This window comes from Myotis myotis, unplaced genomic scaffold (genome assembly GCF_014108235.1).
Source record: "Myotis myotis isolate mMyoMyo1 unplaced genomic scaffold, mMyoMyo1.p scaffold_m19_p_1, whole genome shotgun sequence".
Classification (NCBI taxonomy): domain Eukaryota; kingdom Metazoa; phylum Chordata; class Mammalia; order Chiroptera; family Vespertilionidae; genus Myotis; species Myotis myotis.
Genome location: NW_023416313.1, coordinates 122,374,830 through 122,399,992, shown reverse-complemented (window position 1 = coordinate 122,399,992; position 25,163 = coordinate 122,374,830). Strand labels below are relative to the sequence as shown.

The window sequence follows — 25,163 nt, the reverse complement described above, 5'->3', positions numbered from 1 at the left end:
GAAATGCCTTTCAAATATTTAGAAACTGTAATTAAAAGTCAATATATTAGGCCTTAAAAAGTAGAAATGCAAAAAGAATTGCCTTGAAACCTTAAATGACTTTTTAGACGTTATTAAAGGACATTAATTGGTTAAGACCTTATCAAAAAATCAAAAGTGGAGAATTTAGCACACTGCAGGATTTCCAAAAGCCTCTTAATATTATTTAAAACAGAAAAGGGGGGCGGTATGGAGAAATCACCTGTAAGTAGACTACACCAAGCTTAATTAATTTTTTTTTTCTTGTGATGCCGATGGCAAGACACCCATGGAAATACGCTGGTGTCAGAATAAGCCAAAGGAAAATGGTCTGGTTAAATGGGAAGATCACGAGTCTGGTTTATGGAAGGGCCCCGATCCCCTCTTAACATTTGGTTGAGGATACACTTGTGTATTTCCAGAAAACTCCTCCAAGCTCATGTGGGTTCCTGCAAGAAATATTAAACTTCAACATGGATCCGAGGGAGGAAATGGCCAGGTTAATGAGGACCTTGCACCTGGAGCCATGCCTAGCTGCTGCAGACTATCAACTAACCCAGCCACAGATAGCAGCAGCCCCAAGCAACCCACTGAAGATAAGGAATGGGAGGAGAATGAGGCGGACCACAAACAGCCCCAGGTCACCTCGGGGATGGTGAAAAAGAGGGTCCAGAAAGCTGAGTAAATTTGTGAGGAAACTAAAACCCCAAGAACCCCTGAGAATGTCTTTCTTGCCATGCTAGCAGTCATCAGCTGTGCAGTAATAATACCAGGGGAAAATGGGGAAGTATTTTGGGCTTATGTTCCTCACCCTCCATGGGTAACACCCTTTCCGTGGGCTGATCCCTTGCCTAATGTAGTCACCAATAACACCAAACACCTTGGTCATCCAGGAAGACCACGGGTGGGACAGGGAAGTATATGAGCAAAATATAATTACACAGGTGTCACCACCCAGCTTCCCTTTTGTATGACACAGAATTAAACCACTGCTCCTTTGTCTGTAAAATTAAAGAGAGGCTTCTGGCTAGCATGGACACCAAAGGAGGCAGGAGCAAAAGCCCAAATACATCTCTTATCACTACTTGCTCCTGGGAGAGGTACAGAAAATGTAACTTTACTAAGACACCCTCCCATAAGCCATTATGTAAAAAGTTTTATGAATGGCACCCCACGGAGGAAGAAATTAATTGGCAAGACTGTTATAGTGACTACCCTACCAGCAGCAAACTTAATAACAGTTTTTCCTTTGTGGATTGGAGCCCCTACAGGTCTGCGGATAGTAACAATAGCACCCTAGAATGGAAGGGGACCGCATCCTATCTCTATGTTGAAGCTAATCACTCCATCTCATGGCATGGAGGAGGATTTGTTGGATCCCAATTACATGACAATTGGCCCCTACAAAATACACAATGGAAATTAGCTGCTGCACTTGCACCTATTAAATGGTATAGTTTTAACTATAGCTCAGATAATTCCATTCATACCTTATGGGGAACTCCCAGTAGGACAGTATTTGCCACCGCCTGTGTATTTGATCCATTTGTACTCCTCTCAGGCCCCATCCAGATGTGCCTTAATGCTACAAGCCATCTGTATGAGGAGTGCGGCAGAGGCTTCACACTATCTCTTCCACTGGATCTCCTTACATTTGCCTCTTCTTACATTTGTCTCATTCTTGTTCTTATATGTTTATTTCTAGTCTGTAGATGTGGAATGAAGAGTCTTGAAAGGACTCAAACCCTTCAGGCAGCATTCACTTTTCAAGATTCATTAAGGAAACAAAAAGGGGGAGATGTTAGAAGCTACCCATTGTCCAAGCTATCAGGAAAGTGCAAACAAGGAACCCAGAATGCTGATGGACCTTGAGCTCTGGCAAGGGCCAAAGCTATGCACTGATTGTTTAGTTGAGACAATGGTGGCTCAAGCAATTTCCTGACCTAATAGTTTCAAAGTAAATCTTTACTAATATTTACTGACCTTTAAGATAGTCTGTCTGCTACCGGAATTGCCTGCCTGACTAAGGGCAATATGTGTATCTAAAATTGAATAAAAGGCTGGCAGGTCCTGGGCACCAGTGAAGCCCTTCCACTAGAGATGGGCTCTCTGCCTGGCCCCCTGTTTCTAAATTCATATTTCTTCTTGTCTGGTCTTGTCATTTGCACATGGCCCTTCTCCAGGTCCTGAACCCAAGCCACACAGGACAAGGTTACCACATCTTTCACAATGTGTAGGTATATGTTTGTCTGAAAGCAAATGAGTAATCATGGCTGTCTCTGGGAAACCAAAGGACAGGGGATGGGGAAAGGTTTGCTTTTCATGCATATCCTTTATATGTTTTGAATATTTTACTATTAATATATAAGCTATTCAAAAATTTAAAATGCATCAAATATTTAAAATTATATCAAACCATTATAAATTTTGACATGGCTTACGGAAAAAACAAAGCCAAGTCTTCTTGCTAGAAGACTGAGTAGAGGAACTTAAAATATGCCAAGTTCTGTTAAAATTGAAGATAAAAAGAAAATTAGGATTTCTGATCAAACTAATTATTAAAAGAAGTGGGAAACATAGAAACAAAGAAGGTAGGATACTTTCTTTGCTGGACACATTAGCTTCAAATTTTGAGAGAAAAATCATGAAAAATTTTCTGAACAGAAAACAAGCCTGAAAGTCACCTATGTCTTCTCAGTTCCTCCTCCTTCTCTTGAGTAGCTCGGACCTTGTAGTTACCCAGCATTTATTAGGCTTCTATCAGTAAGCAGCTTTGTCTGACCAACAATGTAAGGAGAATCAGGAAAAGGAGAAGGTACCATTCTGAATGTTTACTGGAATAAAAATACTATGATAAAAATATTTTATTTGTCAAATTTCTATGTAATGAACTGCAAATATCTATCTATTAAAAAGACCTTCATTTTCACTACTTGGAGTTTGAAGAATATAGACAATAAATAAGTGCATACTATAGAATATATTATGGGTGTGGCTACCCCATAAGCTGTTATAACCCAGAGGAAGAACATCTAGGCCACAGTGAGCACTTCTTCATAAATTTCTTTGAAGATATGCAATCTAAACTTATAGCCATTGTTTGTCATTTATAAATATCAGAATATTTGCTAACAACTCACTTTTTATCTTAAAACATTTTTAATGGCCCTGGTTCAAGAACTTAATGTATCAAGAAAGAATTTTTAAAAATTAGACATGAAAATTGGTATTTTGTTTTCCCTCTCTGGTCAGTTTGAACAATTATAAGTTGATGGGCTAAAAGGCCTAGACATCAGTTAAAGAAGCAAATCACCAGGTTGAGGACATCAAACATCAGATTGCCTGGTCATGAATTATCAGTGAGAAAATTCACTTCTTACCTTAACAAAGTTTAATCATATTCTACAAGTTGTTGGATGTTTTCTTGGACAGATCCACTCTGGTAGAACTTAACTTACTCTAAATACAACTTATGAGACTATAGAAAGCAGATGCTCCCTAAGGCTCACAGGCAGCTGCATTTTAATGAACTGAACTGGTGCCAAAGATTAACCACCATTTCTATGGAAGAAACACAGGAGAGAAGAAAAGGAAATGCAAGAGGTAATAAAAAGGGAGGATACATCAGAGGAGAAAAAAAGTTAATTTCCTCTAGAGGAGCAAACTCTTTTGTTTCCTGCACACCACAGCTCCTCTGTACACCACAGACTCAAGGCCTGCTTCCCTTTATATAATAAAAACCATTTTCTCCCATTTCCCTCTCTACTTGACTATGTCTCAGACGGCCTACTTGGTCTTCAACAATTCTTCTAACCCTACCTTGTAGTCATTTATTTAACATCTATACATATGAGGCTGTAACACATGATTCATCATCCAGCTCACAGTGGAGTGAAAGTTTTGTAGATCTTGACTCTGAAGCTTGAGCCCCAAAAAGCAGAACAGACTTTAACGTAGTCTATTTTTACCCAAGAGTCCTACCTGTTGTGCAATGGTCTTGGTTCAAGAGAGAATTTTTAAAAATTAGACATGAAAATTGGTATTTTGTTTTCCCTCTTCACTTACTTTAGCTGCTCAACTGAAGTGTCTCCTCTTATGTCAGTTATTATTTCTGTTCACAGATTTTCTGCTGCCTGAACACTGGGTATCTGGTATTTGAATTGCTTCCTGTGATTCAACTAAGAAATGCTTTACCTGTGGTGTGGAGAGTTAGAAATGGTCTCACAAAACTCTCTCAACCCCACATTATAAATCTATAATTCTACATATGGGGTAACCAAAAAAAATTAACTAATTAATCATTCATTGACTCAGAAAATTTGTTATTGAATGTTTACTATATGTCAGATGCTGTACAGGTCCTACGGATAAAAATGTGAATAAGACGTAGATCCTGCATCAAAATTATAAAGAACTTGAACATGAGAGGCATGTTGAATGGAAGTAATAGGTAGAGAGAGCAAGTCACAAAAGTAAACAATTAAGTGATATAAGTGACCATTGTTATGGTGGAGATATACTATTGATGGTATAGTAGCACAAAGGAAGAAAAACTGAGATTCAGAGTCAGAGAAGATGCATGTAGATCTTAAGAGAAGGGAGAGCAGATCACAGAGCCTTCAGAAGGGTGTGCCTGTGCTAGAGAAAACACAACAATAAGACCTGTTTGTCCACTGCTTTGCTCCAGTTCTAACACAAGATCTGGTGTATCATGTGCTATCAGGGGACACTTGTTGAGTGAATAAATGTATGATGTATAATGTAATTGTTCTATATATTGCTAACAGAATGAGGGAAAGGGGACTTCAAAGGATGAGGTTTTAGTATCAGGAAGTCCATAAAGAGACTTCTACATATCTTGGAAAGGAGTTTGTAGTTTATTTTATAGGCAACAAGAAGCTATAAAGAATTATTTGAAGAAAAAGATATGTAAATATTCATTATCATTTTTCCCATGTTGAACACCATATGTGTCTATGCCTGCTCATGCACCAATCTTCAGGAATGCTTGTGAGAACATCTGAGTGCAGCCCTTCAGCATGATGGCACTGGCACATTCTTCTATGATAAAACCTTCCCAGAAGGAAGTTTAAAAGAATGAGGGTCATGTTGCTTGTTACCTGAATGTGGACATATTCTTGATATAATCCTTACACCTTGGGGCAAGAAGACATGCTGGATCTGGTATTTAACCTTATTTGCAAGCTAATAAATTATCTTATTCTTGTTTTATGGGTGCTCACAGAAAGCACAAGTTCCCTGGGTCAGAGAGGATCCACAGTGAATAACACTATCTTCGTGTCCTTCATTCTTCGCCGACTCCGTCCACACCTTGGGAACCCCTGGACTGCTGGGGCTGGACCCCGGCGGCTGAAGAATGCTGAGCTTGGAGATCCCACTCCTTTTAAACAGTAAGCAAGCCTGCCTACTCTTAACCAGGGGAGAGATGTGACCTTATGCCTACAGGCTGCCAGTCTTAAACACAAACTGAGAACTGGCCCAGATAAAAAGCCACCAGAACTTTATGCCCAGCAGGATGTGTGGGAGTTTAAAAGACCCAAGAATGGCTGTCTTTCTTGATAAAATTCATAATCTTATAAAATATGTCTGGAGAAAAATAAAAACAACTTAATTAATATTAGTGTTTGGGATTTTTGTTATGTCTTTCTGGATATGCCATTCCAGAATGCTCCTCTCTCCAATGACAAGCTAAATTACAGTCCCAGACTAAATTTGAGGGAGCAGCAGACTCTGCTGCTGTGCTTTGTACTCCTTGACTTAGTAATGGCAATGGTATAATAACATATTAGATTTATGAGGCAGTGTGCTGGTGTTTTACATGAATCATTTCATTTAATCTTTCTCAACCCCATGTGATGAATTCTAGTAATTACCATTCTCATTTTACAAATGAGGTAAGTGAAAAGTTAAATACTTGTCTAAGGTCACTTACTTGACAAAGCTGGATTTTTAATGTAGATCTGACTTCAGAGCCCATTCATTGCTGGGAAATGTTCTACCAAATTATTATTTCAGGGCCTTTAAGTATGTAAGTGGTGGGACCAGATCTGGGTTCAGCAACCTTGGTACTTGAGTTCTGGCTAGGAAAGAATTCAGAGTCCAGACTCAAACTATAAGAGAACATTTATTGATAAAATCATAGAGGTGGAAGTGTTATGCCCAGATTTCAAAATCCCCCAAGATAGACCACTAGGGAGCTGAGTCCGATGCAAAAGCATAGCGTCTCTTATTCAAGCCCGGGCTTGGTCCCCCTCTGTGTCCATTACTGGATGCGAGAGAGAGCCCGAGTCCCAAGAGAACAAAGAATTTATAGGGCTTGGGTCGGGGGGTGGGGGCACACTTGGACCACTGATTTGGCCAATTCTGGTTGGTTGAGTGAGGGCCGGGGGGCTAGTGACGCAAGGGCAGGGTGCAGTTAGGGTCTGGTTACACAAAGACAGGGGGGTGTTCAGCATACTTTCCGCCTTGAGTTTGTTTTCCCTTGCATTCCCATTGGCTGATATAAGAGCAGGCTGAGTAACTGATACATTCTATGGCTTTTGCTGGAAGAGGAGTTAGGAACACAGCTATCAGTCCTGTTCTGTCCTTTCAGAAGAAGTAATTCATAGAAGAAATGGGATTAGGAAACTTAGTTATAGAGCTAAAGTGGGGGCCCTTGAAGCTTAGGAGTGAAGAAGATATAAAGGTGACTGCCCCTGGGATGGGGAGGGAGAAGGGAAAGGTGAGGACATGCTCCCGGGAGGGAAAGCATGCTGCATCCTTCCTCCTAAGGGTTTTAAGGGTGGAGATTTTAGGGGAGGTGCCAGGGGAAGATCTCAATAGAATGTTCAGCAGTTTTCTAGGTGTGTCAGTTCATGGTTGTGGTCTCCACTGATTGATTGGCTAGCACCAGGGCAGGAGGTCATTAGCCAGTGCAGCTGGTCCTGAGGTCAGTTGTGGCTGCTTTTGTTGCTTTTCTGGGCCTGGAGCTGAAATGCAACTGAAGCCTAGATGTTATCTTTAGGGGGGAAAGGTCAGGAAATCCAAACCACGTTATCAGCTATATGTTAGGGGAGGAAAGGTCATCTGGGGGTGAGGTCTCACCTTACAATTGCCCTTTGCTAGGCATCCAGGGCTTTCCACCCTGGTGACCTTCTGTACCTGGCCAATCATCCTTTATCTGTTCATGTCTGTCTAACTGCCTATCACATTGGCACATGCTTATAATTCTATTAATTTAAATACATTTAATTCTCTAAAAAACAAACAAACAAAATCCTTCCTTTTAAGTAACCAAGGTAGTCCTGAAAGATATTCATGGGCTTGCCACACAGGAATTGCAAGTCAGGTTTTCCTGTTGGAGGACTCTGATAAGTTTATCAATGTAAGAAATGTCCAAACCTATAGAGAACTTTTATAAAAGTTTATTTGAGTCAAACAGAGGATATGCCTGGAAGCCAGATCCCAACAGACTGAGGAAAATGCTTTGGATAATGACAGTTTTGCTATTTATTTTATGCATTTAAGATTAAGGAGTAAATGTAAATAAGATTACATGAAGATGGAGATCAATTACAGGATAGTTAAGATTATGCGCTCTCTTGAGGGTGGCCCTGCTTTTTTTTTTTTTTTCCTGCAGATGTAGTCCAGGGGGTGGCCCTGCTTTAGAAGGAGGGGTATGAAAGGAGGCATTTTAAAAGTGTGTTAACCTAGATTCACAGGAACAATGGACAGGGCTTACTTAAGGCAGAGATAAGTGTTTTACTAAAAAGTTGTATGCCTGGGGCATGACTATCCACCATGACCTGCCCAGTAAGAAATGTAAGATGAAATTACCCTGTGAGGTTACTTTCCGTAGAACCTTTTTTTTGTCCACAAGTTGAACAGAAATTCTCAGAATGGATAGGTGAGACCCAAGAGCAAATGAGAAAGGAACAGGAGTGTTTTTCTTCATCATTCTCTCAGTCTAAGAATAAAAATTGTTAGAGGCTAAATTCAAGGAACCAATTGAGTATATCTTATGAAGGCAAGCACCCCAAAATATGCCTCTTTGGAATATTGATTATTTTAAGCTGGTTATTTTTAAGAAACAAAAGACTCAGGGAAAAAACCTTTGACCTTCCCCCTTACTGGCTAAAAGAGTTTAAAATGGAAGACCTACTCCAGGAAGGGAGATATCATCACAGGTGACTATGGTTTAATCTGAGCTAGTGTGTGATAGCAATGCTCATTTAATCAAAGTCCTTCCTGTCCCATTGCTTCAAGATGGACCTACAAACATTTATTTACCAAATATTAACTCTTTTCATCTCCTTGTATAATTTTGTCTTACAATCTTTGGAATTTTCATGTTTATGTGAATTCCCCATGTGCACATATTAAAACTTTATTTTCTTATCTGTCTCATGTTAATTTGATTATTAGTCCACCCTGATGAGTTTCAAAAGCTAGAACAAAGATTGATTGCTCCTCCTCACATTCACAATAAGTATGTGCCCAGACCAGAGGCATGACTCTCCATCTAGGCCAACCTATGAGTGGGGCCTGGCCTACATCTCTTGGCCTCTCAAATGACAGTCCATAAAATCACTTAGGATGAAAATCAGATTAGCTGTCAGTAAACAGAATCAACATTAAGACAGGAAAGTAAGTAGCTTAGTGCTTCACTCTGTAGAGGTAAAGTAAGAATGTTTATAGAAGAAGCTCAGGGTCAGAAAGAATGAGAATGGAGGATTTCAGAATCCATGTGTCTGGGTGTCAATCCAAGGGCAATCTTGCAAGGGCTAAACTGCTCTCCTCCTAGGAATCTCAAACCCAAAAACACCACACTTAGCAAAAATAGGAAGACCCAAAACAGGAAAATACCAGTGATCAGGAAGCCTGAGGGAGAGAGACTTCAGTTGACTGAGTCTACTTGGCAAGGCTCTTAGCTTTCACACCCAATCCACACATTTATCATTATATACATCTTTGTTTAATAAGACTGTATCACTGAGATGGCAGGCACTGTCCACATACCTACAAGTACTTAAAGAAGTTATGCTCAGTGACAAGGAGATGATTTCAACTAAAGATGACTTCACAAGAAAGGGTGTAACTAAAACCAAGTTTATGTGAGTTGTTAAGCATTGAGACAAAAGAAGGTCAAAAACAATATTCATATATCATATATTGACAGATATCCAATTATGTGAAGTCTCTAGAACAGGGGTCCTCAAACTACGGCCTGCGGGCCACATGCGGCCCCCTGAAAACATTTATCCGGCCCCCCGGGTTCTTTTGCCACCGCTGCCTGTTGCTTAGCAGCCGACTCGTCCCAGGCCCGCAGTGCGCATGTGTGGAATGTGCGCCACACTCTTCGACTCCCCTCCTCTCTGTCTCTCGACTCCTCCTCTCAGTCTCAGGTGTGATCAGACGAGTCATGAGCTTGCCTGTGCAGAGCCTGCTGCTGTCTGAGGACCGAGGTAAGAACAAGTTAGGATTTTTTTTTTTTTTAAGTTAGGAGGTCTATTTTTTTGAAGTTAGGAGAGCCTTTTTCCAGAATGAAACATCTGAAATCTCCAACCAGATCTAGACTAACTGATGCACACTTGCATCACTTGTTACAACTAGCAGTGACAAATATGGAACGGGACACTGACCATCTCATTAGCCAAAAGCAGGCCCATAGTTCACATTGAAATACTGGTAAGTTTGTTGATTTAACTTTACTTGTTCTTCATTTTAGATACTGTATTTGTTCCCGTTTTGTTTTTTTACTTCAAAATAAGGTATGTGCAGTGTGCATAGGAATTTGTTCATAGTTTTTTTTAAACTATAGTCCGGCCCTCCAATGGTCTGAGGGACAGTGAACTGGACCCCTGTTTAAAAAGTTTGAGGACCCTTGCTCTAGAACAACGATTTCCAACCAGTGTACCATAAGAATTTTTAAAATATGAAGCATCTGACTATATAGTCAGGGTCACTGACCTCTTTTCTTTTAGGTTGTCAAATTTTTTTTTTAAAAGACAACAGCTGACACAATAGCTGTACTGTGTGAATGAATCAAAATTATATCTTTTTTTTGTCAGATTAGCAAAAAATATATTTTTGGTGTGCTGCAGAATTTTAGTAATTAGTTTATGTATGCCATGAGATGAAAAAGGTTCAAAATCACTGCTCTAGAAGGAACTCCCTCATTTCAGTTAAGTCACCTATGACTTCTTCACCATCCCACCATAACTGAAGAACATTTCTTGTTTGAATGTTGATTCAATCTGCTCTGATGTCTTAGGCAGAGGACATTGATAATATTCAATAACTTTAAAAGTAGTATTTTACCATTACAGGAAACAAAGCTAGAGCATGAAACCACATTGATCTTTGGGGAAAATTTTAGTTGCTTTCTTTCCTTTATTTTTACATTGTATAATATGAGAAAGAGATTAGGTTCTTAGTTTCAAATATTCAGGATCAAATGGAACTAAGTACCATTGAAAACTACTCATCTTTATTTTGATTCACTACCCTTAGAGGATAATACTTTAGGATTAAGAATCAGTAAATTATATAATTAATGCCCTTGAGTAGCTCTTTCATGGTTGAGAGAAGTCTCAATACATTCTCACCACATTTTATTTATTTATTTATTTATTTATTTATTTATTTATTTAAAGAATTTTTGTGAGTTTATTTGAGCCAAATTATCGACAGTTGCTGGGAAACAAGATCTCAATGGGATGGGATAATGCTCCAGAGAATGGCAGTTTTTCACCTAGTTTTATACATTTATACACTCAAAGGACGGGATGTAAAATGGGTTACATGAAATCCACTGGTGATAGATTAGGGAGGTGGGAGGAAGCAAAGGGGGGAAACATCTAGGGTTGGATAAAAAGTCAAATAATAGACACATTCTTTTACTTAGGTGGGTACAAAATAGTTAACAGTCAACAATTAACATGATACAATAACATTGAAGGAATTTGTGTTCTCCAGTCCTTGTGCTCTGGTACATTTGATTGTGCCCTGAGGGGTCTGGATAAAGGGAAGTTACAAGTTACCTTGACATTTCACTAGGATGCTATCTTAGATGCAAAAAGACAATAGGCTCAGTTAAGGTAAAATTGACCTTTGTCAGGGAAGATACTGGCCTAGGATGTGACTACCCACCATAACTATTTTCAGTTAAAGTTTTAATCCTTTGTGGTTACTTTAGGTCTTTGAGTTTGCAAAACCACCATGCAGGTCTTTCCTAAGCTTGTCAGGTTAGCATGTGGCCTCTTTTTATACACAGCTTTAAAAAAAAAAAAAATTTGCATATGTGTATATTTTTTTCCACACCAAAAAGTATATGAGGTGACTTAAAATGTATAAACAAGAAATTGTAGCCCTAGCCAGTTTGTCTCAGTGGATAGAGCGTCGTCCTGCAGACCGGAGAGTCCCAGGTTCGATTCTGGTCAAGGGCATGTACTTTGGTTGCAAGCTCCTCCCTGGCCTGGGGCTCTGGTCAGGGCTCATTCAAGAGGCAACCAATCAATGTTACACCACTTTTCAAATAGTCTATTCTCACATGCACACATCAATGAAAAAAAAAAGAAAAACTATGGCTGGGAACATACCACACAACAGCTCAAGGACAAATTATAAATAGTAATAGTGTCGCAGGAGTTTGCAATCAGGGGCTGTCACTTTATTATTAGTCATACATGTTACTGCCTACCATAGGATCTACTTAAAATGCTTTATTACCAATTTCAAATTATAATTAGACAATTATTTATCACCTAGTTTAGGGATAATAGATAAAGAGACTTTGGATGATTAAATAATGCCTAGAACGTCTGTCTCAAAATTGTATTCTTAAAAAAAACCGTATTCTTTGTTATTAAAAAAAGAGAGAGAGAGAGAGAAATACCTTAAATTATGAAAGTGGGAAAAACAGAAAATGTTAATGATCATAGCTTCCAAGTCAAATTGCTTAATTTGGTGTTTTGTGCTATGTTAATTTCAGGTTTCCTACAGAAGTGTAATGCTAATGGAAGGTTTATCTGACATTTCTTCTCTCAGTGCTCTGAGTTCTTTCATTTGCCATTTCTTGCTGGCAAATTGATTGACATTGTTACTTTCTGAGCACATATGGAGGCAGCTGCTTCAGTTACCTTTTGCTGAATCAACAGATTGAAGCAGCTATATCCATTAGGGAAGGCAGCTTTGGCCTGGAATTCAGGAGATGGGCTTCTAGTTTTAGCACCTCCACCAGTTTGCTGTATGACCTTGAAGAAGTCACGACCTCTCTGGAGCCTGACTTTTTATAATAATTTAAGGGAATTGCACGGGATGACCTCAAGAATCCCCAGTCCTAATATTATAGTCTGTGGTAATATAAAAGAAATGCAACCATATTGAGAAGATAGAACAAAATATAAGAGAAACAGCAGCCTGAAAGGAAACTAGTTCAAATTTAAAGCCCCGGCCAGCAACTTGATCCCCCCCAAAAAGAGCAGGTGGCAGTTTTGCAGGAGCCTGTTTCCAAGTTTCACAGTTCTCATCTCAGAGCTTGGAAAGCCAACGTCTCCAGTATCTTCTCCATTTTGGCGACTGAATCCAAATCAGCCCTGAGACCAGCCGCTCACGCATTGTGCCCTTAGCCAGAAGCTGTCCTAGTCCGCACTCTTTCTTCTGATGTTCTTTTTCTCTTACACTGAGACATCCATAGCAGGAAAACTGAAAGGGCTGAGAAACAGGAAGAGAATTCATAAATATGCAGCAACAAAACAGTGCAGGTGAAGGAGAGCTCAGGTCACAAAGGAATCCAAAGCAACTGAGTTTAGCAGAAAGGTAACTAGGAAGCAGAGATGTAAGGTGCCCCACATCCCCTTGCTGAATAAGTCTCAGCAAATACAGCAGGAGGGTGCTGTAAGCAGAGAACTAGCACAGGAGTTCCCAAAATGACTGAATACATCAAGACATTTTTTTAAATGCCGAAATCAAGACGAGGATATATTATCAATTCCCAGGGAAGACACCAAAGTCCTCTTGCATTATTCAAATCCAAGCAAGTCAGGGCATCAGAAAGACATACCAGAGGGAATATCTACTGGGATCAGATGACCAGGCTGCATGACTTAACAAGTCTTTCCTCACTTGTCTATTTTGGTGCCTGGATGAAAGCCACAGCAAGGGCCCTGGGGCTCCACGAACAGAAATAACATTAGTTAAATTATCCACATTGATAGCAATTACACCTTGGTTTATGGGAATAGGATAATAAATTGCTAGTTTGGGAAAATTGTATAATGAGATAGGAGTGTGTTTTCCTTGCTGGCACTCAAGTTCTCCATTGTCATAAAAGCAAACTGCTTCTTAACAATAAGCATGAATTTCATAAGAACATTTGGGTCCTGTGGCATTTTCAGGTGGGTGAAAGGGTACGTTTGGGGAAGAGACATCTTTTATATTATCTCCATCTAACTAAACATAAGAAGATAGCAATTTTTTTCTGCCCAAGAAAACATAAAAATAATATTCTGACAAAGACCACTGCTCTTCAAATCCAACTGGAAAAGGTGACAATCTGGACAGAACTACCCAAGACCCCTCCATTATAAACAACTCTGTGAATGCCCTGTTAAGAAAAGGACACTAATAGCTTCATTTGTGGAGTCAAAGAACCAGCAGTGCATGCTGAAGTGCATCCAAATGTATATGTTTCTCCCAGAGAGCAGTTCCCTGTGACAGGACAGTGTCTGCTTTAGAGACTGAGAATTCCCACAGCGATATAAGACAGGTTTGCAAGTGAATTCAGCTCTGAAACTGAAGCACCAGAGAAAATAGCTACCTAAGCAACACAATGCAGGCAGCAACCCAAAGCCTCAGGTACCTGCACCCGGTCCTCAGAATGGCTTTTTCTGCTGTTGCTGTGAAATAAGTCAGTTCTTCATTAGCAAGAATTCCAGATTCATTTTTCCTGCAGGTTCTGACCAAGCTCCACCTGATGGAGTTCCTAAATCCTAACAACCTTTCTATAAGAAAGGGGTGTCCTCCAGGAAAAAACTTGATCTCCTTCTTAAACAGCTTGAATCTTAATAAAAAGTTATAAAAGACCATAAAAAAGTATGTACTTCCCTCCCTAAATATCCAAACTTCATATCCAGTAATAATATCAAAAGAAATCCAACTGGCTATTTAAAGTTATCCTTGGGTTCATTAGAGCTTCAATATCATACCTACTGCTGAGTTGATGACAGGTGGGGATTTTGCCAAAATCAGTGTATCCAATTAGCACCAGGGGTCCACAAGTCAAGCACTTGCAAGCTACAAATTGTAGGTGACATTTCTAAACACAGATTCGCAGGGCAAGTCAGGACAGCCTTCTCTACCTTTGGAACATTATTAGGAAGCAATACTCTACCCAACCTTTGTAATCTACATATATTTTTTAAAAAGAGGATCCTAAGAATTTTGTTACCATACAGACTTTTATGGCCAGGAGACTGGTATATGCTTACTCTTATGAACCCAAAACAGGCTTGTTAGTTATGTGTACATTTTGTACTTTTAGGAACATACATATCCAGGCACCCAGATTGCATAAAATTCACTATTACAATAAAATTATATAGTTTGTTGATAATGGAGTCACTTCTGCACTGTCCTTGCCTTGTAAAATCCCAGACACCAGTCTTGCAAATAGAGTTCACTTCTGTTTTAAACTAGTCATTCTAAACTGTTTCCATAAAATAATAGTGCTCTATAAGCTGGGCCAAAATACCCCACAAGTAAAACCCAATAATGTCAGACAAATAGTTTATAGGAAAAAGTTGGAGTTACTGATTGTCAAATAGGTTTTCTGGCATATAGTTTTCTTGAACCCTTGGTGCTCTCTCCCCTAGTGTCCATTAGAATACATTGCAGATGAAAGAGTGGATGAACAAATAGCAAATAGAGGGAAACTCAGTAACAGCTGATCTTGCTGGTTCAACATGTGTGTCTTTTCCCATGTATATGTGTGTTCTTGGTTGTGGTTTTAGAGGCATGTCTCTACCCACAACTCAACTGACTATTTAAAAATGTGTCTACTTTATTAGGAGGTAAATCACATACACACACTCTATATCCATCAGGGATTACAACTTTTAGCTCCTTGCCTCTCTGTAGTGGCATTGTTCAGTTGAGAAAAACAAGACTGAAGGATACACAGTCCATCCTTTCTCAATAATCTATAGCAGGGCAAACTTTATCTCTAAAGGACCAACTAGTAAATATTTTAGGCTTTGTGGGCCATATGATCTCGGTCACAACTGTGTGACTTTGCTGTTGTAGCACCAAGCAGGCACAGAAAATATGTGAGTAAATGAATATGATGTGCTCCAATAAAATTTTATTTATGAGCACTGAAATTTGGATTTTACATAATTTTCATATGTCATGAAGTATTCTTCTTTTTTTTCAGACACTTATAAATCAAATACATTTACTTTTGATCCACAGACCATAATTTGCCAACCACATCCTAAAGTCAAGCTGCTTTAAAACACATTCTTGACCATTGGAGAGTAGCACATCTGACTTTCTCATCTTGACTTTTGACTAGGTTACTAGTCAAAAGGGCAATGTAAGAAATGTCAGATGAGCTTCACAATTGGGTTTACTGTGAAGATGCCACCCAAAGCAGCACACACTGTTGCCTTAAAGTGGAGCAATTTCCCTGGGGTCCTGAGGATGGTTATACTCCTTCTGGGCAAGTGGCTTCTTTCAAAGAATCATAACACAGATAACTTTCTTTTTGTTTGAGCTGCTGGAAAGTTCACAGGCCAATTTGCTCAGATCTAGCAAACATATTGGATCACACAGCATATGTTTTGTATAAATATATCCCACCTTTATCTCATTTTTCTAACCAATTTTTTCTTTATCACTTTTAAAATAGTATTGCTTTGTAAGGATTTTTGTAAGTAGCCCAATAAGGCAGAAAGCAAATAAAATAATACTAATAAAATATATATTATACTCATTTTCTGTACTTAAAATTGTTGGTAATTCATTAATCAAAAATGATTTCTTATTCAACCAGTGTTGCTAAATGGTTGAGCATAAACCCATTAACCAGGAGGTCGGTTTGATCCCCAGTCAGGGCACATGCCCAGGTTGCAGCCTTAATCCCTAGTAGAGGGCTTGTAGGAGGCAGCCAATCAATGATTCTCTCTCTATCATTGATGTTTCTATATCTCTTGCCTTCTTCCTTTCTCTTTCTGAAATCAATAAAAACATTTTTTATTAAATGACTTATTATAATGTTCCCCAAAAGAGCACTAGGACCAGTAGTTTTATGACCTATCATGGTCGAAGAATCCTCACCTGAAGGAAATCTTGGACAGAAGTCCAATAATGCAACAGACACAATGTGGATGGAGTTGCTCTGAGTGAAATGAGTACCCAGGATAAGGAGGTACAGAGGCCACCTGAAGGATAGTCACTGGGAGTACTTATTAGAATGATAGATTTCTGGGCTCCACTTAGAGCCTCTGGATCTTCCTCTTTCAGGCATCAAGCATGAAAATCTGCATTTTAAATGAGAATTTTGAGGAATTGTTTGAAATACTAAAAGCTGAGTGGCATTATCCAAGAGATTTGCTAAGGACAATTTGAAAAACATTGTTCCAGGGATGCAGTTGCATGAGGGTTTTTTGTTTTGTTTTGTTTTTCCTTCCTCAGCACTGTAGAGCAAAGCTTGTTCCTCTCCCACTTGCTGCCCAGATTGAATTGACCAAAGCAGTGGTTATGGAGAAGTCTGGTCCCCTGCTGGTAGGGTGGGAATTTGTGAGATAGTATTACACACTACTAAACAAGGTGCCAGACATGCTATACAGATTGTATGGAAAGAAACTCTTCTTATGTCCATAAGGGATTGGATTCAAATGGAAAGCCAGCATATGCGATCTATGGAAAGAAATCCATAGAGAAGTGATGTCACAAAACCTCATTAATTGCCACACTAAGGTTCACCATGTTGATGCTCATGCCCCTCTGAATGATGTGGTCCATGTGATGGGGTTGCTGTTAAATAACAAATAGACTTTGAGGAGATTCATGCAGACATTTGTCCTTGCTCCTGAGGACTCTGTTGCAAACAAGTTCTATGTTCATAGCGGTGTCTTCAGATACCAAGATGAGGTCTTTGGTGGCTTTGTCACTGAGCCTCACGAGGAATCTGAGGGAGAAGCAGAGAAACCTGAAGAAAGACAGCAGACACCTGAGATGATACCTGATTATTCTGGAACTTTCTGTGATCAGACGCTCAGCAATGACTTGGAAGAACATTTAGAGGAACCTGTTGCTGAACTAGAGTCTGCTCCTGAACCAGAACTGAAGCAAAAACCTGAATTTGAAATCCAAGAGGAAAAGTGTGAGCCGGCATTGGAGGTAACTGCTCCTGAGGATGCTCAGAAGAATTCTTCTCCAGCACCTGAAGACATCACTCAGACAGAGCAGGGGACATGTTCCTGGGCATCTGTGACCAGTAAGAACCTTCCACCCAACAGAGCTGCTCCAGTTACTGTGATACCACCTCATGTTGTTCAAGTATCAGCTTCACAGCCTTGCCCTGAATCTAAGCCTGAATCTCAGGTTCCATAGCAGAGGGATCAAAAAGTTCTGAACAACAAATAAATATTCCTTTCCAGAGGGGTTGAACCCTGAAGAATTGTGAGACACCCTGACAGCCACAGACTCTTCATTGGCAATCTACCTCATGAAGTGGACAAATCAGAGCTTAAATATTTCTTTCAAAATTATGGGAATGTGGCGGAGCTTTGCATTAACAGCAGTTGGAATTACCCAGTTTTGGTTTCATGTGTTTGATGATTCTGGACTTGTCCAAGAGGCCCTTAGCAACAGGCTCATCATGTTCAGAGGTGAGGCCCATCAGAATGTGGAAGAGAAGAAGACTTTAGCTGCCAGGGAAGGTGGACCGACGAGATAACCATACACACACTCTATACTCATCAGGGATTGTAACTTTTAACTCAATGCCTCTCTGTAGTGGCATTGTTCAGTTGAGAAAACAAGACTGAAGGATATACAGGCCCTCCAGGTGAGCTGGGTCATGGAATGAGAGGCCCTCGCTGGGAGGCATGGTGCCAAAACCAGGATTTGGAGTGGGAAGGGAATTGCTCCAAGATGGTGAATTGGTCCTCACTGGTCTTCACACAGCAGTGCAAACCCCTGTTCCTGCAGAATGGTGAATTTCTTCAACCACCATCTGGTATCTTGCAATGTGACCCTGGTCTCTTACAAACACCTTTAAGCTTGTACAATTTCACTTTTTGTGTTAATGGTGTGTGTTCTCTCCCCTCTTCTTCCCTCTCCTCACCTTTTAGTCCTTCACTTCCAATTTTGTGGAATGATATGTTAGGAAAAATTGATTTTAAAGAATGGAAAAAAAAGACTGAATTTCTTTGCTTTACTTTGCATATACAGACTGCATTTAACAGCCATTTCCCCAAAGGAATGTTTCTCATTTATTACTGACATTTGGTATGTTTCATTCATTGGGTATTTTTTTACTTATTTTCTACATGTTTCAAAAGCCCTTGAGAAATACAGGATTTGATAAATAGAAACTCATTGGAAAAATAGACAATTTTGATTCTCACTGTTATGGTTAAAAACTTAATAAAAGATGTTAATGAAAAAAACCAACAAAATACCCCCAAAACATTGTTTCAGGCAGTAACACAAATTCGAAGAAGATGGGCTAGCAAAAGCAGCTATCTAGGAAATCTGGGCATGTTCTTAGTGCAAAGCCAGAAGGTACATGATGATGAGCATGGACTCAAGCAACAGTCTGTCAGAGTTCAAATCCTGCTTCTACAGTTACAAGCTGTGTAACCTTGGACAAGTCACTTAACCTCCCTGTAAGTACCTTCTTTATAATCTTTACCTCATTGTAAAATAAGGATGTTGATTAGCAAAAGTTTGTTGGGCAGATTTTGTCTACAGGTTTTTAGAACAATTCTCAAACACTTTCCCTTATTTCTATTTACCTCGTATCAGACACTTTTTAATGTAGCTCCTAATATCTCCTATTTCTTCCTCTCTCCTCCTTTCCTCTTTCATTCCTTTTCTTCTGTATTTGCCCTCTTTGATGTCAAAACTCAACATCATAGAACTAGATGGAGAAAGCGAAACTGCATCTTTATGGTTGATGATGTCAGAATCAGGTTGAAAAGATTAGGAGGAAGAAAATCTCTGTCACCTTGAAGCCATAGCAGTAAGCCCATAAAATGAATGCAATGTGCAGACAGGGCTTAGCTGGAGCACTTTCACTCTCAAAGTGGACTGAGCTAAATTCTGGTGATAGACTTTCAGGCCAAAAGCAATCTTCTGATGTCCAGCTTGAGACCAGCTGTACTCTTACAGCCCCTAATCGCCCAGCATCTGCAATGCTGTCATTACCAGGAAGAAATGCACATGCAAAGTCCAGCATCTTTCAGTGCAAATATACATTAAATATAAATATGTTTCAATCAGTAGCCAGTCATTTCAAAAGGCTTTAGTCACATGTAGTGTCTTAAGGAAACAAAATGCAACATTTACTTGGCAATAGTGTGTGTATATTTTAGTATGGGTATGGGACGGGTGGGGGAACACTATTTTGTCCCAAGGTGATGAAAATTGGTCCTTGGGAGGCAAAAACAGTATTACAATGTTTGGTGTTTACACCAAGGGCCACAGTACGTAAACAGATATACAGTATATCCGAGGTATTAAAATTTCATGGTGAATGGGAGAAGTTAGGGGAAAAAGTCTCAGGAGGTGGAGGATATTAATGAAAGAAAGGTTGAGAAATAGTGTTTGAGTGGACTAGCTGATGCACACTTGGTGGCAGAAAACAGCTCAGGATGCTCAGATAAAAGAGATTTTAAGGCAAAGCTATGAAAATAATTCTGACACCCACTAAAGATTCTGAGGGCCTCAGAACCTCTGGGAACATCAGGCTTGGCAAAAGTTTTAAGATTTGCTGTAGGATAAGGTTAAAGAAAGTCACCGCATAGTGAGGTATGCTCTACTGTGTTCTCAGACTAAGGCCTTATTCTAAAAAGCTTTATTACTGGAAACTGAGAAATCATTTTTTAAAAGAGAAATCTACTCTGTAGTCTTGAATTAAGAAGTATGCCCCATGAATTCTAAATTGTAACAATAGCTACAATAAAGTGATTGAGATGCCCAAATTCATCTAATCACACATTCTGACTGGCCTCATTAAGCACTCAGAAGAATGAGCCACGGACTTTCTTCTCTCTGCTGTCTGTAAATAGAAAAGATTATATGAAACCTGGTGATCAAATTCTGTTGTAAATGCTCATATTTTCACAAAATATAGATTACATTCTGGAGAGGAAATTAGTTTAAAATTTAGTTTATTAAACCAGGTTTAAAATAAAACAGAAGTTTAAAAGAGCAATATTAATATTCTATTCAAATCATCTCTTGATTTCTATTTTGAAGGGATCCCATAAGACAGCTTGATTTTTATTACAATGAAGAAAAATAAAACAACTCCTTTCCATTCATCAAAAAGAACCAACCGTAAAAACAGGTTGCCCTAAAAGCTAACACTAACAAGTCCAAATGGAAAGTTTGATTTTGTGGAAAAATCAACAATAGCTTTAGAAATATTGCAATCAATCCTCAAAAACTTAATTTTTTTTCCTTCCATAGCTTTTCAGCTAGTGTGGGTCTTTCATTCCAAATGCTTCTTTGAGCGATTTTATTCTATCCCACAAAAGAAAATGAACTATTTAGCTCCATACTTAATGGCGAACTCCAGTTCAGTGTATGCATTAAGCCCAGACTCCAGCAGGCCCAGATCAATATATCTGGTTATGAACCAGAGGCCCTTCTTGCAGTCAGAGATCCTCACTGGAGATAAAGGACTGAGAGCTGTCACTGATTTATGCTCTCTCAGCAGTACACTGACAGACGGTGCCTCAGAAAGCAGAGTGGAAAACCACATGAAGGCAGTCAAGGGGTCCTTGGGAAAATGCTGACCAGTGCAGACCAGGAATCACACCTAAAAGTCAACAGACCTGAGCCCTTGTGAAACGCGTGGGGTTTTGTGTAGATCTGGACTCTGTCTACACCTAGTGAAAGCAGCTCTGTGAACCACAGGGGCTCCCTTGGACTCAGACTGAGAAGCCTGCTCTAGAGGTGGGGGGCGTACTAATCAAGTAGGCTGCTGTCCTTGCACCGCTGGCAGCTGTGATTGGAAGAGTCACTGCAGCTGCATCCTCCCAAGCATTTGGGCCTGACCAAGATACCCTGCAGATCCAACACTAGCAGCACAAGGGGCACTGGAGTCCTTATCACAGGCAGCCTCCCAAGGGATGATTCTGCTGGTGAACAGACAGATGCATTTCACTAGACAGGTATGTAATAATGCAGAAACAATTCCTTTTTCTGACTAGCAAAGTAGAACAGGCTTTACGAATATTGCACAATTTTGCAGAAGAACTTTGAAACTCATGAAAAGATTTGAGAGCAACAATAGTATATCAAGCAGATATGCAGTCAGCAATAATAAGAGAAAAGCCAGTAATGTTTCAGCAGCTAGTTGTGGGTGACCCACACAGACCTCAGAGTGAAGGAATCAGAGTCCTGGATTCATATTCTTATATCTTTTAAAGGAAAACAACAACGAGCTAAAAAATTAAAATAAAATTTGCCTTTATGTGTAATACTCCATAGAGAGGATTGGAATGAATAAGACAAACATCCAAAACATTTACATTAGTGGTTGGCTGTTAAACAGAAAAAAATAATGTCACCTTTCTCAAAAAGCTGACCTTAAAAACTGACATTTAAATTCAAAAGGACCCATTTGAACAAACTGCACATCACCTACATGAAGTGAAATGATTGCACATTGTCTCATGTATCTGCCCATTGTTTGTTAATGTAAGGGCAGAGAACCCATATTTTCTCTAAGCAATTTCATACAGTATAAATTCTCAGGAAAAAAATTTGCCATTTAAATCAGATAACCCATGTGACACAGTAGGCAATTGATCAAAGTTAGTTTTCTTCCTAATACTTGACAGGCCAGCTTGCTTTTTTTTTAGAGGATGTCCATATAGCACAGACACAGGCTCTGTTCTGTAGGAAAATCATCCTGAACTCTCCCCGAAGACCTGTGATTATTATGACACAGTGGCCCAAACATTGCCCCCCAGTTTTCAGGTGAATTTTGATAAGAAACATTATTCATTTGGTTCTGTTCCAGGTAATCCATTCAAGATGCTGATATTTCAGTTTTTCCTTTCCTTGTTTTGGTTTTATTTTTAATAACAACAGCTGTGCTCTGAAACAGCTTCTTCTTGTTCTTTTGACAGTGGCTGGAATCTGGGAGGTTTGAAAGATGCTTCTTCATATCACTGATCAAAGATTATTTTCCCTGAGAACTGGTTCACTCCCTAGCTGTACATTAATCAAATTCTCCCCCTTTTCTCAAGCGCCCAAAGTGTTTTCCTTCCCTCCCTCTCGCTTTTAGTCTTTTTCCACATTAGGAAAGTTGATGAAGTGGCTCTGTGGTAAGGGAGACTCAGAAGGACTTTCATCTCAAAGACCACAGATTCCATCTATCGAGTCAGAACTGGTTACTAAACCTCAGGCCTGCAGGCCTATGGCTTATCAGCTGCCCCCGGTGATCCCCTCCAAGGTGGGGTTGGAGTCAACACCAAGAATTGGCAGCAACCCATCTTGCATGTTTGTAAAGTGATGACCTACAGGGAACAGACTCCTGTGGGACATGACCCTTTAACACACATCCAGGATCCTTTTCTAAAAGACAACTCTTCACTTTCTTTGCTGTCAGTCTCTCAGCCATTTGTCTTCAGTGAGTCATTTTATTTTTTGCAATATATTTTTGGGCAATCTGTAATTATTTTTTATTTGGAGATCTAATTAAGAATCATCTTGGTCATATGAAACTTTTTTTTTTTTTGGTCTGAGCAGCATTGGGTAGCCATTACTTCACCCCACATAGCAAATGCCTAATTACTATGCCCAGCTTTTGGCTTCCTAATCATATTCTAATTGCCTGCAATTGTGCTCTTTCTGGCTTAGCCAGTCTTATTCTGAGAACAGTCATTCTAATTCACAATGAATATGTAAATAAAGAGCTGGTGTGTGCAAAACCAAAACATTGCGCCAGACCTTTAAGAAATGAGAAGTCAGCTTAGAAATCTGTTGCCTAGCAACACACTACTAACTTTGCTCTCCATTTTCCAAACCATTTGATAGCCTCCTGTTGGTTTGTCAGCATTCCAATGTAAAACTTCCCGCCTTCCCTCTTTAAAATTAGGAATGAATGTTTGGCTTTTTAGTTTCAAGAATTGACTTTAACCATCATCTGTTTTTTTTTTCTTCTGAATTTCATAATAATCCTGATTCCCTGGTTCTCAGTAGGTCCCAATTTGTTTTTCTTCCATGATAAAAACTACTTTATCCTCCAATTAAGTACTATATCTAAGAACAATTTTCATATTTCTTACAAGCTTCAAATCGAGGTTTAATTTTTTAATAAATAATACCACCAGGAAATTAAATTGCACTTTGTTTTGTAAAGTCCTATCATGCCCACTAATACATTTAATTAACACTTTAGATGCTTATCCAAATTTCTCTAGCTTATGACACCATGCTCAAAAATTGTTTGACCTGTAGAAAAAAGGTTATGGTGATGTCTTTTGTTGTTTTGTTTTAAATTAGGAGACAATATCCAGTTACTAGGCTTTCATGTGGTAATTTTGGCATTTAATCCTTATTCTAACCAGAAATCTAAAGGAAAATAAAAATAAAATCTTTCCTCCACTCCTTTTATTTCCTCCAACACTGAGCTTCATTTTATAGGTGATAAGCCTTGGTCAGAGGTGATTAACCAATGGAAAGTCCATTTCTCTCTCTTCTTCCAGTCCCAACCCCTCTGGGTCTTTGACTGGAAGCAATATCAGAGGAGGCTCCTGTGCTCAGCCTTATCTTTATCCTTTCTTCTGGCTATCTAAGGTATCTGAAATTTTCTCCAGAGAGAAGCAAAAAAACTCAGACATCTCCTTACGTGTTATAGCATGATTGCTTTCAGTGCCATAATGAACCACATCAGCCATGTTTAATAGTTCCTGAGTCTTTGTTTTGACTCTGACCCTTCTTGGCAATTCTCCCTTCACAAAGGCTTCTGTTGACTCCCAAATCATGGGCTAGCATTAGGGGTTGCAGACTTCAAAAGCACAGATTTCTATTCTTTGTTAATTCAGCCAGAGAGCAGTTTCCTAGGCAGCAGGGCACAGGTTAGGCAAAATAAATGGGCAAGTTTACTGAAATCATCCATATCTCCTCTCCCCAGTGAAGATACTCTGCAGGGCATTGATCTTTGCTTTCAGAGGCTGGAAATAAAGAAAGCTTCAGCATCACCCCATCACTCAGTCATGCAAACTAGTTAGATAGTCAATGTAAAGATGTGAATACATTAAGTTAGATGAGGGAATTTTTACTTCAAAGGACTGTGTTTAGACAACAACTAAAAGTAAGAAAAACAAATGTGTCCTAAAATATCTAAATCCTTTGGCAGCTATATTATTTGGTTTGTGTTTAAGGACATGTGGGTATGTATATTTTAAGGCTCCAAATATGTAATGTGAAGAAGTAGAGAAGAAATATATTTAAATACTCATCTTGACTTTCCACAATGCTTTCACTGACCAAATAAACCTCAGTAGAAAATATGTTTCTCTCATTATTATTTTTTTAATAAGTCTTTATTGTCCAAATTATTACAAATGTTCCTCTCCCCCCTTTCCCCAATAGCTCCCTTCCACCCGGATCCCACCCCACCCCATGCCCTTACCCCCCACCACAGTCCTCATTAATAGGTGTAAGATTTTTGTTCAATCTCTTCCCGCACCCCTCACACCCCTTTGCCTCCGAGAATTGTCAGTCCACTCCCTTTCTATGTCCCTGCTTCTATTATATTCGCCAGTTTATTCTGTTCATTGGATTTTTTTATTGACTTAATTTTTAGATTCACTTGTTGATAGATATGTATTTATTGTCACTTTGTTGTTGATAAATTTTATCTTTACCTTTTTCTTCTTCCTCTTCTTAAAGGA

General features: G+C 39.2%; 1 pseudogene; it reads left to right on the top strand.

The window, feature by feature from the left end:
• Positions 1–457: 457 nt before the first annotated feature.
• LOC118669853 lies at positions 458–18,242 on the top strand (annotated as a pseudogene).
• The last annotated feature ends 6,921 nt before the right edge of the window (positions 18,243–25,163 follow it).